Source organism: Zingiber officinale, chromosome 8B (genome assembly GCF_018446385.1).
Source record: "Zingiber officinale cultivar Zhangliang chromosome 8B, Zo_v1.1, whole genome shotgun sequence".
Taxonomy (NCBI): Eukaryota; Viridiplantae; Streptophyta; class Magnoliopsida; order Zingiberales; family Zingiberaceae; genus Zingiber; species Zingiber officinale.
Window position 1 is genome coordinate 85,185,240 of NC_056001.1, and position 8,292 is coordinate 85,193,531.

The 8,292-nt window shown below is 37.2% G+C and overlaps 2 long non-coding RNA genes across 2 annotated transcripts; both read right to left on the minus strand.

Annotated features, from left to right (window-relative positions):
* Nucleotides 1-2,691: 2,691 nt before the first annotated feature.
* On the minus strand, nt 2,692-3,550 carry LOC122017568. The gene is made up of 3 exons (XR_006121395.1): nt 3,468-3,550; nt 3,256-3,385; nt 2,692-2,794 (listed from the first exon to the last, which is right to left on the minus strand). It is a non-coding gene; the product is annotated as an uncharacterized LOC122017568 (long non-coding RNA).
* A 200-nt stretch (nt 3,551-3,750) lies between these two features.
* LOC122013436 lies at nt 3,751-4,383 on the minus strand. The gene is made up of 3 exons (XR_006120579.1): nt 4,299-4,383; nt 3,960-4,001; nt 3,751-3,859 (listed from the first exon to the last, which is right to left on the minus strand). It is a non-coding gene; the product is annotated as an uncharacterized LOC122013436 (long non-coding RNA).
* Nucleotides 4,384-8,292: the final 3,909 nt, after the last annotated feature.

Here is an 8,292-nt window from a genome sequence, read left to right on the forward strand (position 1 = left end):
AACGATAACAAAACCAAAAAGAAAACTATCCTCGAGTGTGACGTGGGACTGGCAGCCGAGACTCTCCAAGCATCCATGACTCATCTACCTATTACCTTAAATGTAGATCGAGCTGGAACTTGCAAGACTCAACCCAAATTCAGATCTTAATCTAGATCTGTAGCTTCCTCTATGTCAGAAATCCCTATGCTACGGTGGTGCAGAGCTAGGGCAGAGGCAAAGGTAGCTCGGCGTCGGCTATTAAGGTTCGTAGCTGTTGGCGATTAGGGCAGAGATGGGAGAGAAACGCTCGGCACTGCTTGGCTAGCTCTTGTCGTGGCCGGAGGTGGCAGTGGATCGAGCGGTCGGTGCTAGGGCACCAGAATCGGGTCCTGCGGCATCTGTGACGGCACGAGCAAGCTCGGAGAGGGACCACTTCTCGCTCTTGACCGAAGAGGGCAGATTGGCGTCGGCGATGAGAGGGTCGTCGGCGTCGATCGTGCGAAAGAGAGGGAGAAAGAGGAGTCGGCGCGGGCGCGATGAAGAAGGGAAAAGGATGAGGAATCGAGAGAGGAAAGGGGGCTCGTGGAAGAGGGAGTTCGGCGAGGGAAAGCTGGGGCACGGGTGATGTTTTTATAACTTAGGGAAATTTTGATTAAACCCTAGATCTGTTTCTCAATCAACTCCCACTTCCGGGTATTCCAAACAGGCTTTTTCTCGGGCCCATTAGTGCATCCCCTCTAAGTACGTCATACGAGCTCCAATTAAATCCCAAAAAATTTCTAAAATTTCCTAAAAATTTCGTTAAAGCTATTAGCCTATTAAACCTTATTATTTAATTATTATTTGGTTCGGTATTTTACAGCCGTGGCATAAACTATGATAGAAACAAGGCACGGTCGTGCCCATAAGGCATAGCCATGGCATAGAAGCTACAATTGAAAAAGGCACGACCTAGATATAGGAGTCTCTAAAATGAAGGCATGGCTTTGACATAGAATTTACTACTCTCGACTTCCTTAGAAGGTGTAAGCACTACAACAAAAACCCTCATAGACATCGGTTTTCCACCGGTGTCTATTTCATTTTCGACCGATATCTATGAAGCCGATGTAAAAGGTCTGTCATTTTAGACATCGGGTTAAAACCGGTGTAGTATCACTTCACGACACCGGTCTTCGAATCGGTTATTAACCGGTGTAGTATCACTTAACGACACTGTTTCATCAACGATGTAAAACCGATGTAATATTGTATGTTAATAACACCAGTTTTGGCAGCGGTAAATGACCGATGTAATTTTTGTTAATAACACTGGTTTTGCAGCGGTGGAAAACCGATGTAATATGGATATTTTTTAACAGTACAAATTTGATTTCCGAAACAATGAAAAACTGACAGTAATAAAAAAAATACACAAATATTCACAAATTGCACAAATATTCTTCATTCAACAATATCCATAATATACACAAATATTCACAAATTATATAAATAATCTTCTTACAATAGTATCCATAAAATACCCAAACATTTTTTTTACATCAAAAGCTAGCTAATAGATATCAAAATCAAGGTAGAACATTCTTTTAACAACACATCAAGGTAGAACCGCACTTCAAATGTAATCTAGCATGCATTCAGCCCACTCGAACCGCACTTCATCAATTTCAACTATGGAGTACTTGAGATTTGTAAACTGTAAAAACACATCAATAATATATTAGTAAAGATGCAATTTTGAAAGCTGGAAATGGTAAAGATGCAATTTTGAAAACTGGAAATGGTAAAGATGCAATTTTGATTTATTTTTTTTTTTCCAAATATCTACTCTAGCTCTAACGAGGCCAGTCTAGTTTTTCTGATCTCTATCCTTCTAACACTTCAAATCAAGCATTTTGAAAGCTTTTCAGTATGGTTTTGCAATGAGAACTACCAATAAACTAAATTTGGAATGCAAAATATCTAAACCAAAGAAAGTCCCTTTCTAATTGATACTTGCAACAAAGATAATCTACAATACTTTATACAAAGTTAATTCATGATTAGGACCCAATAATCCACCATATGTTAAATAACTAAAACAAATGTGTACATGTATCAAATAAAATAGAATACTAAGTTTTTAAAGGCTGCTGTGGAAGACTATTGTTCATAATGATATCTGTTTTTGATATGAGAAGGTGAAGAAGTGTTTTCTTGTCATAACAAAATTACTTTAAGCTTATATGAGTACTCAAATAGGTCAAAACTGCAGCATATAAATTCTATAGTAATGGTAATGGTGGAGGCATACAAAAGAAACTTAGCAACTGAAAAAAAAAATGGCAGCAGGAATGGATGCCTCGACACATTTAAGATATCAATAACCTTACTCTCCTTCATTGACTCGATTGCATTTTGCAATAGGGCCTGCACAAGGATAGACATAGAAGTAAATGACAGAGGAAAGTATGCAACTGAACAATCACATTTTGGATATTGGCAAACAAATTCGACTATCAGAAATCACTAGAAGATAAAACCAATAATTTTGCTTCCTTTTTTATTTTAACTTTGACTATCAGAAGGCATAGCATATGCCGCAATTACAGAGAATAGGATGTTGAGCTGCAGGAATAGCTAGGGATGACAACTATCAAAGATTTAGAATCACAAGAGGAAATGATAGTAAATTCACAATATGGCCTATGATCAATGAAATATTTCCTTACCTGGCCAAAAATAAACCGTCTCGATTGGATTGTGAGGTTGAAGATGAGAAATAAGAATCATCTAGCCGAGATGTAGCCATTTCATCTTTTAACATTCTGTCCTGCTTCAAATAAGTTAACAATGCCAAATGAAATCTGAATATATTGACCAACTTAAATAACAGCTGACAATTAACGCTTAAGATGTGCAAAATCTGAAAATATATAATAGAGTAGAATCAAGTTTTAATCTCCCACATGAATTATGAAAGAGTTAAAAAATGAACAGAGAAACCAGTATGGGATTCTGTTAGTTTAGAGATCCCACTCGAAACATGCATCAATTACACGTAGATGACCGGTTTGATATGAAATTCCACAATATAAACAATTTCCCCCGCGAGTATAGTAAGATCTATAGAGTTAATCATCACCATCGTTCTTACCGGCATCAATAAGACCACGACGTTATCCCCCAAATGAAATTCCTACCATAGCAAATCCAACATGACAAAAAAAAAAAGGAAAAAGAATAGACAAAAAAAATGAATTTTTCTATTAGATCTCTCAATAAAATCCTTACGCAAAGGAAATTCCACGGCAACAATCCCAGGTCTCGTCAAGAAAGCAGCAACTCAACCGAACTTCCAAGAGGACAAGAACCCAGGAGTGGCCAAAGCAAGAGCCACAATTCGCCCTAATTACCACGGAACCTGACTATAGAAAACCAGAATTAGATAAATCAGGAGTGATGAACGGATCTCATTACCAATCAAATAGGATAAAAGGAACAACCAAATCCAGCTCAGCGCAGATCCAACAAACGCCGATGATCCAGGCAAATCCCTTCTCTAATCAATGCGGCAAAAACTCTCCAACTTTTGGTTGCATTTTGCAATAGGGCCTACACAAGGATAGACATAGAAGTAAATGACAGAGGAAAGTATGCAACTGAAAAATATATGTTGAAAAAGAAATGAACAGCAGAATACCCTAAGTTGCTCCTGTAAAATAAGAGATCTAAAGTAATATCATGTCTGCATAAATTGAATCAAAGTTCTCTATGATACAAACCAACCTCTTGCTTTAAATCACGATGCACAACACCTTGAAGATGACAAAAGACGATTACACTCAGTATTTGAATAACTATAGCTTTTGCATCCTCCTCTGAGTACCTTCCACCTCTTGAGAACACAAAGGAAAAAAAGCAATCAAAAGTTATTAATTTTCAAATTCAAATAATCAAATAGATATAAATTATGGCCAATAAAATCACTTTTTTACCTGGATAAAATTCTTTCTAATAATTCTCCACCTTCACATAATCTGGAAAAGAGAAAACATATTGTTGAGTTCCAAATTAACAGAAATACTACATAATTTTTTTAAAAAAAAAATTGCTGCCCATCATCTTAGAAGTGTTCATTTTAAAATTTGTATGGAAAAGTATTATCATTTTTCCTTAGTGTAGGATACAAAGTGGAAAGCAAAGAGGCATATTAGTAGGATACTACATGCAAAAAGTTTTGGATATATCAACTCTATCTTGTGACATGGAACAAATATCAGATGTAGAAACGCTGTTACTCATTGTTAAGCTAACTAGAGTTAATTAAGACATACTCCATGACTACGTAGACGTTAAGTGCATCCTCACATGCATCATAAAATTTGACAAGATTATTATGGTTGGACAAGGCTTTAAGGATTTTAACCTCTCTACGAACGTCTTCAATTGATATTGGTGTTGTCATCTGTAAAAACAAGAAAGAACCTGTGAAGTTTCAAAACATCCATTACAATATTAAAATGCACTAACAATATGAGGCATGCATGATAGCAAGGATACACTTTCCAGCATATGAAGGAAGAAGTCTCATTTCAGTGACTTTTGACAATTCCAAATCATCATTACTTTCTGAATCTGAGCTTTCAGATTTTTCATCTTCGTCGCCTATCTCGATCTGATGAAGAATCTAGCAAACAGTACGTAAGCAATAAAGCAAAAAACAACACAGGAGCCATCAGCCAATCTGACTATCCTCAATGGTGTAACTCAAATTTGCCCCTCAAATAATTCAAATCCTTCAGGACATTATTACTATAAAGAACCATTCTCAGCTAGTAATCACCAACTCAAATAGGCAACCTCAAGCACCAACATGTAGCTATCCAAGAAACAGCTTACTGGTAGCCCCTTAATTCATGCTATCCAGGACATTTTATACTTGTCTATCCCTTTATGAATTGAACAAATCCATCCGGGTTCTTTGTATGTCCAGTAAAGTATCTGAAACAGACAGGGAGGACAAATGAGAATTACAAAATGTTGTCATAAAGTGGAGAAGAATGTTGCTTAACAAACCAGCAGGACTACTAGAACACCAACAGCTATAGTCAGCCCTACTATACCAATGAAGGTAGCAACAGCATTCAAGCGTACCTATAACAGAAAGCAACAAAAAAAAGTAGGCTTGACAGCAAAATTTGCACGGGGCATAAAATAGAATTCACAATTCAGAAAAAAGCTGCAGTGGAGTTTCTCCACCAGTATCCTCTGAAATACTAGCCATCAACAAACCCCATTCAGTATTTATCCCAACTACAGTTACCTGAATGAAAACAAAAATTATTAAAATACTGAAAATAGACTGAACAGAGTTTCTTGTATAGCAGATAAAGATTCGCATACTCAAATTGAAGTTCAAATTACTTTCTTACAAGAAGTTAAATTTAAGCTCTAGAAAAGATTTCTACTCATAAAAAATATATAAAAAATTATTATGAAAAAAATAGTCCAGGCAATCACATACCAACATATTACCATATCCATCAGCAACCTTGCATCCAGACATTAGAAAGGGTGATTTAGGGCAACTTCATCCAAAAACTCGAACACAGATAAATTGCAATAATAATGTTGCTCAATGGTAACATTATTAACAAACCAACTAATTAACTTAAACAGGAGGATAAGACTATGCCGATTTGGGAATCGAAACTAAATTTCGAATTATCTGGAAGATGAAGGAGAAGTAGAGAACGCACTAGGCCTTTCTTCAATAGCTGCGCCGACTCCCTCACCTGGACTTTGCTGCGGCATCTCCTCCGGAGGGGCGTCGTCTTTGAGGACGGCGCAGCAAAGGCGGCGACGCTTGCGGAAGGGTTTCGAGAGGGGAGCCAAAGCTAGTAGCGAAGCGACGGTGGCCCGATTATTAGGGGGTCAGAGATGATGCCGAGGGAAGCAAGACAACTGCATACCTGGAAGGAGAGGTCGAAGGATAAAAACCCTAACATCTAGTGATGGGGAAACGAAGATTTGGCTGCGTACCTGGAAGGAGGCAGAGGCGGAGTCTCGTCAGCGATGGGATGAAGCGAGCGTTCTTCGTGTCCGGAGCCGAGATGCCTGCAAAGAAATAGAGACTCGATTGTGGAGAAGCAAGGGCGTCGTGTGTGTTGATCCAAATCAGGAGAGGAAGGGGCGTCGATCTAGGAAGGGGGTGGACGGCGCGATATAGGTTTAGGTTTGGAGGAAATACTGAAGTGTTGCAAATTTCGGCTAAGTATTGGTGGAAAAATTAAATTATTTTATTTTATCATAGGCACCGGGTTTTAAAAACCGCTGTTAAAATCGGTGTCTATTAACGAAAAAAAGGGCGCTCATAGACATCGCCTAAAAAACCGATGTCTATGAGCTAAAATCTGCGCTCATAGACACCGATTTTTGGAAAAGCCGGTGTAAAATACTCAAAGACATCGATTTTTGCTTAAAACTGTTGTTGTTCCACTGATGTCTATGAGGGATTTTGTTGTAGTGAAGGCACGATCGTGCCTAGGAGACACGACCGTAGCATGGAATGCTCTATAAGAAGGGCACAATCGTACCTCTTGGGCATGGCCAGACCATGGTTGCTGCTGTAAAACCCAGCTCTAGAAGACACGGTCGTGTGCTTGTGAGGCATGGTCGTGTGTGTTGCTCAAGTTTGCTCCAATATCCTATTTACTCCGTTTGTGCTCCAAAATGCGTCCTATTAACAAAAATATAAAAAGGACATATCTCCGAATCAAATGATTAGAAGTATAACATAATCATGAAATATGGTGTGATAAGTGTAAATTATGCTCATGAAATGCAAGTAGATATACGATAAATAATACCTAAAAATACGTATAATCTATGCACATCACTTTAGTATCATATACTCAGTTACTAAGATGACGCCATTTGAGGTGGTCTATGAACGTGTACCACCCTTGATTAACTCATATACATGCATGGATTAACAAACATGTATCTGGTTGACCAAAATCCGTGCAAGTATTGTAATTTTTTAAAAATAATTTATGCAACGCACAAGCAAAAATGAAGCAACTAACAAACAAACATCAATTAGAAAGAGAATTTCCAATAAGAGTTTAAATTTTTCTGAGACTTAATCATATAAGCAAGTTTCAATCCATACTTCAACCTCTATGAAGTGTTCATCAAACTTTTATGACCCATGTAAGGTGCTAGAGCACATTGGATTTGTTGCTTATTAAGCTTCCACAAGAATCTAAAATATTTTTTATATTTCATTTATCTTGTTTAAAGAAGAAATTAGATGACAAATTTACTTCTCGACATCTTCCCAAAGTGAATTGTGATAGAGAAGTTAAGTTTCAACTTCATGCTATTTTAGAAAAAAGATATGTGAAGAACAATCAAACTATGGTTGAACTATTAATTTAGTGAGATAACTTGCTTATTGATGATGAAACATGGGAGTCATATGACACCATTCAAAAAAGAATTCTAAAGTTTATTGTTGAACAGCTTTGAGGATAAGATTATTTTAACAGTCAGTGGAATTATACAATCCATTAATAGACATTCAAATAACTCCTTCAAAATTATATATTTATTTCTTCTCTTTTTAAAAAAAAAAAGAGTTTATATTAATATTTCTTCATTAAATTTTTTTTCTCTTTTCCGTTAAAATAATTCATTAGATCAAAAGACGTTCTTATATAAAGAGACATTATGTAATCTTACAAATAATACAATTGACAATTGATCATCTTAGCCGCTCTCTCTCATTCTCACTCTAATTTCCTAGAAGATAGAGCATATGTTCCTATCAGACGTCACTCCTCGAGAGGAAAATACAAGTGGAAGCAGAGGAGGATGCTCCTCCACCACCGCTGCATGTCAGCCATAGCACTATTTTTATGACTTACATTAACACCTATTTTGCACAACAGAAACAAAATCGAGCTCACAGATGAAAGCTGAGCAAGGAATAAATGCAGGGGAAATACAAAGACACTCGAGAAAAATTGACCTCATCAAAGAAAGCGAGCCAAAGAATAAACGTAGAGAAAACTCATAACACTATATCAGCAAGGGGGCACCAGAGAAGAGAAAAGGGAATTTGAGAAGAGGCGAGCGTTGTTCAAGAATTTATAAAATGGATCCCGCATTTTGAGAATTTCCAAAATGAAGGGACGCGGATAACAGCAAAAGAGAACCTAAAACTAAAGTGGTTGCTTTGTTTTCCATGAGGGTGTAAAGAAAACGACGCTTAGGGATCATTTCAGAACCACGATCAAGGGGTCACAAAATTTCAGTGATTCG